Below are 6,099 nucleotides of genomic sequence, written 5' to 3'. Positions count from 1 at the left end.
CTGTGCTTTTCCTGGAATTCAGGCCCAGCAATGGGAACAAACACAAGGCCCCTCAGCGCCTTGGCCCGCCCAAACACTGGCCCTGGGACTTGGGGTTGCAGCCACCTGTGGGCTCAGGCTCCAGCCGCCAGGCCCGGCTCTGCTGCCTGGGTGCTTACAGAGTGCCAGGCCCACTGGAATCTGGGAGCCCGTGAGCATCGCAAACCTTGTGGGGCTTGCTCTCTACCTGGGCTAGACCCACGCTCATCACTTAATCACACAACACAAGTGTGTAATTAGGGAGCTGTAATGGGGACCACCCGTGGCCTGCAGGTCGGGGAAGGCTGGTCTGAGCACCTGAAGGAGTGTGCCAGGTGAAGGGAGTGGGAGTGGAAGCGGGAAGCCGGAGAATGTTCACACTGTGCCCCCCTGTAATAAGAACAACACTGGAAACACCCCAAGGCCCACCCACAGCGAGTGCGCAAATAACCTCTGGGACACTCCCTCCGTGGAATAGTATACAGCGGTGAAATCGAATGAACTTCAGTTGCAAACAGCACCACATCCACCTAAGAAACAGCGTGGAGTGAAAAAGTTGCACAAAACTACATGGGCCATGATGTAACTCGTGGAATGTATAATAAAAGCAAAAACCAAAAATATGCATGTTTAGACACATGCATTTGGGAGAAAATGTTTTAAATCAAGGGAAAGAGAGAAGTAAACTGAAGAAGAGTGGTTATCGCAGATGGAGGAGCATACAGGTACGTTCAGGCTACTGGTCATGTTCCAGTGCTTGGGTGGGATGGTGGTTTCATCTCATTATCTATATACTAGAGGCCCAGTGCATGATTGAATCATGCACGTGTAGGGTCCCCTCACGCTTTCGCTTCGATCACAGGGGAGCTGGGTGCCTGTCCGCTGGTGCACCAGGCCTTTCAGAATCCTCTGGCGCAGCGGAGGCTTCTGAAAGGCCTGGTGCCTGAGTGGACAGGCACCCAGCTCCCACGCTTTTGCTTTTGATCGCTCATGCACCAGGCCTTTCAGAAGCCTCCGGCGTGGCAGAGGCTTCTGAAAGGCCTGGTGCCTGAGCAGACAGGCACCCAGCTCCCACGCTTTTGCTTTTGATCGCTGGTGCACCAGGCCTTTCAGAAGCCTCCAGCGCGGCGGAGCCTTCTGAAAGGCCTGGTGCCTGAGTGGACAGGCACCCAGCTCTCCCGCTTTTGATGGTCCACGGTGGGACGTGAGCTCGCTGCCCCAGAGGCCCCTTCTGTGCCGCAGCATAGCCACGGCGCAGACGCTGAGCTCCAGCCGCCGCTGGCGACGCGAGCTCAGCATCCCGCCAGCCCAATCGGCCACCCTGGCCACCCCGAGTCCTGCCCCCCCACGCCTCCTGGCCAATCGCAGGCATAGCGAAGGTACGGTCAATTTGCATATTTGTCTATTATTAGGTAGGATATAAAGGCCAGTGACTGAATGGCGGAACCACCGGAATGACCAGTCGCTATGATGCACACTGCAGTGGCCAACCTGCCCGATCTGGCCCCAATCAGCCTGCCCCAACCTCCTGTGGCCCCTCCCCCAAGATGGCCCCGCCCCAATAGGCCCTCATTGGGGCTGGCTGGCCGGACCCCACCTGTGCACGAATTCATGCACTGGGCCTCTAGTATTATAAATAAGCTGATAACAATAAGGAGAAAAGAGAGGGCAGGAGAGTGGAGGACAAGGGGCTAGATCAGTGGTCGGCAAACTCATTAGTCAACAGAGCCAAATATCAACAGTACAACGACTGAAAATTCTTTTGAGAGTCAAATTTTTTAAACTTAAACTATATAGGTAGGTACATTGTTATTAACTTAATTAGGGTACTCCTAAGCTGGCCTTTGCTAAAAACGTCCTCAATCTGATTGAGGCATGTGGCTCTCGAGCCTCGGTTTGCCGACCACTGGGCTAGACAATCCGATGAGAGATAACTAGGTCACTATGGGACACAGTGAGGGCTTTCCCCTGAGAGTGCTATGAAGGGTTTTAAGTGGAGGCAAGACAGGATCAAACTTTTATTTGGAAACAATATTCTCAAAGTGTGGCCGGGAATCATCAGCATCCATGTCACCTGGGAGCTGACGACACCTGCTGACTCTCGCACCCTCCCCACACCTACTGAGCTGGAATCCATCTTTTAACACGATTCCCAAGTGGCTGGAGTGCGCATTGCATGTTAAGCCTGGGCTGCTGCGTCACGGGAAAGGGACCGCCAGAGTGGGTCTGCCCTGGACACGTTTGGGTTCTTGGCTTCATGTGGGAAACACTTCACAACACGAGTCCAGGTGATTTTGAGGGGACAGTGAAACAAAGGAAGGGCCTGGGGTAGAAGCAGCAACAGGAGAGAGCCTGGGGGTGCTCTGCCTTGGCCCTAGAAACATTATAGGAAAGAAGTGAGTCAGGGCGGCGCTGCTTTGGCTCATTGAAACGTCAGAGAGAAGGGGGCCTTGGAGACAGGTCCAGGGGGCGAGCCCGGGACGAGCTGCCGCTGCCCTTTGCTCCCCTGGTTGCAAGTCTCCTGGGGCCTCTTAGAGTTTAGGAGAGAGAAGGAAAGATGCATGCCTGAAAAAGGGGCATGGCGTGCTCCAGAGAGAGCCCTCGCAGGGTCTTTGTCTTATCTGTTTTCTAAAGACGGGGATTTTAGGGGAGATCTTAGGGGAGGACCTAATAGAATATTCATCAGCTTTATGCCCACGTGCCAAAATGAGATTTATTCCCTTAACTTCATCTGTCCTTGGGTGTGGCTGGCACAAATGGCATTTATTGGATTTCTGTTATCTAGCTCCCTGAGTAGGCTGATTTGAGCTATTTAGCCTCTGCTGGGGGAGAAGTGTAAACCATTTACTCACATTGTGTCCTTGGTTAGGGAAGATAGGCCTTTACTGGATGGCTGTAAACCGATTCTTCCGGTACATTGTGGAAACCAGAGTGTTTTGCTAAGACCCTTTCCTGGCTCTCTGTGCCACTCAGGGTAAATCATAACGCTCTATTCCCTGAGGCATACTTGGAGCAGGTACTCTGAGAAGCGCTTTATTAGCACCATCCCGTTTCATCTTTACAGCAATATGGTGGAGTAGGAAGTGATCTCCTTTTACAGGAGAGAACGCTGAGGCTCCGAGAACAGAGCAGCCTGCTTGGCACGTGAGCTGTGCGTGGCAGCTGGGATTTGCATTTGAACCTGACTCTAGAACCTTCACTCGACCTTATCGCTGTCTCCCCAGCGCCCTGCCAGGACCTTCAAGTTCCTCCCCAACATCAGTCCCATTACTTTTCAGCACAGTCCTCACACACTGGCCAACCTGGATGACTGGCAGGTCCATTAAAGGTGACACGCGTTCTTTGCTATTCCTTCCACAGTGAGTTGGAGTCTAATTTTCCTCCTTTTGTACCTGGGCTGGAAGAGTAACTTGTTTGCCTGATAGACTTGTGGGGAACCTGATATTTCTGGACTTTGAGTCTAGGTCATAGGAAGCCATGCCGCTGCCACTGGGGCCTCTGGAACATTCTCTCTGGGAACCCTGAGTGGCAATGTAAGAAGTCCCCACTGGAGAATCCACATGCGGTCCCTCCCTGGACTGCCCAGCTGAGCGCAGCCTTCCTGCCGCCCCCACCAAGAGACCAGACACGTTAGCGAAGCCATGTGGGACCAGAACAGCAGCCGGCTGACCCCACCCCACATTCCTGACCTGCAGCTATAATGTAATAGAACGGCTGCTAATTGAAGTCATTAAGTCTTGGCATAGGTTGTTAGGCATCGGTAGATAATAGGAGTGCTGGCTAATATCCCCCATCCCCCACCCCAATCACAGTGGAAAACAACGTCTCCCACCTCGAGCAATTCGCTTCTCAACCTGACAACCCTTTCATGCTGATGCCGTGTGATCAGTCACTCATCTCTCAGGTGACAAATGAAGGAGAGAGCTGCGATTATGAGTCCATTTACCACTGCTAACATCTCAGGATAGTGTGCTGCGAATATTTTCATAGGTGTTTTTTTTGCTTTTGCTGCTGCTTATAATTATTGTTAAGTTTTCACATTTCACTGAACATTTCCTTTCCTTTTTGTTAAATTTTCACGTCATGTCCTTTTTGTTTTTAAAGTGTTCATTTATAGATTAAACAGTACAATAGGCATGTACTGTATATTCGAAAGGTTGAAACAGGGAATCATTCGGGGGCCTGGAACAGATTCATTAAATTTACATTATTTCTAATGGGAAAAAGTTATTTCGTTTTTGAACAGAATTAAGTTCGAGAAATGAGGTTCCACTGTACTTTGGTTAAAATTGCCTGAAATTTCTGTGGCTACAGAAACCACAAACTGATAGCAGAGAAAAGGAAAGAGGACCAAGCAACTGAAAGCTTGGGGCCCGTTCCCCTCCCTCCACGGACCTCTTCCCACAACAGCTTCACCCAGAGCCTGCTGGGAAGGTTGCTGCCTGGGTGTGCCCTGGCAGGGACCCCTACCCCACATGCCTGGAGCTGGCCTTCACAGACCCTCAGCTGGAAGCACTTGAACACATAAAGAAACAAGATAAAAACACAGGAAACCCCAAATCCACATGGGCAATGATGTGGGGAGACACCCTGCAAGGAGGGCCTCAGTAGCCTGCAGAGGGGTATTCCAGGGCCTTCCCTGGGCTTGGGCAGTTGCTGGCTGACCCTGGAGCTCCGTCAGCCACTGGGCCTTGTGGGAAGCACTTGGGGTCATATATCTGCCAGCCCAGGCCAGAGACCTGGCTCTTCTGTTTGGCTCCCTGCGTGTAGACCAGGCGTCCTCACACCACGGCCCGCGGGCCACATGCGGGTGTTTTTGCCATTTTGTTTTTTTTACTTCAAAATAAGAAATGTGCAGTGTGCATAGGAATTTGTTCATAGTTTTTTTTTTTAAACTACAGTCCGGCCCTCCAACGGTCTGAGGGACAGTGAACTGGCCCCCTGTTTAAAAAGTTTGAGGACCCCTGGTGTAGACCATCTGCAGAGACAGGAGGAGTTGTCACAATTGTCGGTCCCCAGCTTGGTGTCATAGATGTGCCGCTGGGTCCTGGGAGCCATCCTGCCCATCTGGCTGGCACACTTGTTGGTGCCCATTTGCAGGCTCATGATGAATGGCCCATGGGTGGCAGGATATGGTTCTTGGATCACACAGATGTCTTCTCATGCCATATGCTGTCATGCCTGACTGGCTGGCACACACTGGAGCCACTGGGGCCTCTGGAACATTCTCTCTGGGAACCCTGAGTGGCAATGTAAGAAGTGGAGCACTGGCCCGCCTTCGTGGTGGCGTCATCGAAGCTCCACTGCTGCTGCTCCGAGTGCTTGATGCCGATGTCCACGCGCTCTGCAGCCCCTTTGTCTTGCCTTCCCGGCCAGAGCCAGAGGAGACACCTGCACCAGCTTCACGTGTTCACTCTCAAGGTCCTGACCTTGAACAGGTCCACGGAGTTCGTGCCGTAGCTGACTGTGGTCTAGATGGAGTTGGAGAGGTTTACTAGCGGGTGCCAGTTTGCATGGAGCAGTTGATCATGGAGACTGAGTTGGGCGGGAGCTTATTCACGAGTGTGCATAGGATAGTTCCATCCTTCAGACCCTTCCGGAAGTTGGGACCCACAGACAGGCCCGTGAGTCCCTCCATCCAGCTGCGGAGCTCCGCCTCCTCCTCAGGGTCATGTTTGGACAGGAGCCAGTTCTTGACCTCGGCCGAAAGCCTGTAGGAGAATCCCTTGTTGAACTGCATGGAGCTTAACTCCAGTGTGATGACTTGGCCTGTGTATACATTGCGGAAGGATTCCCCCATCGAGTTAACACATGCATCCCCTCACATATTTACCTCTTTTGGGAGGGGGTAAAAACACTTCGGTTTCACTCTTAGCAAATTTTATTTTATTTTATATATTTTATTGATTTTTTTTACAGAGAGGAAGGGAGACAGAGAGTTAGAAACATCGATGAGAGAGAAACATCAGTCAGCTGCCTCCTGCACACCTCCTACTGGGGATGTGCCCGCAACTAAGGTACATGCCCCCGACCAGAATCGAACCTGGGACCTTTCAGTCTGCAGGTCGATGCTCTATCCAC

The 6,099-nt window shown here is 52.0% G+C and overlaps 1 pseudogene; it reads right to left on the bottom strand.

The window, feature by feature from the left end:
- Window positions 1–4,622: 4,622 nt before the first annotated feature.
- Window positions 4,623–5,818, bottom strand: LOC103304052 (calponin-2-like; annotated as a pseudogene).
- Window positions 5,819–6,099: the final 281 nt, after the last annotated feature.

Source organism: Eptesicus fuscus, chromosome 12 (assembly GCF_027574615.1).
Source record: "Eptesicus fuscus isolate TK198812 chromosome 12, DD_ASM_mEF_20220401, whole genome shotgun sequence".
Lineage (NCBI taxonomy): Eukaryota > Metazoa > Chordata > Mammalia > Chiroptera > Vespertilionidae > Eptesicus > Eptesicus fuscus.
The sequence above is the reverse complement of the archived record's forward strand: the minus strand, read 5'-3'. Positions and strand labels throughout refer to the sequence as shown.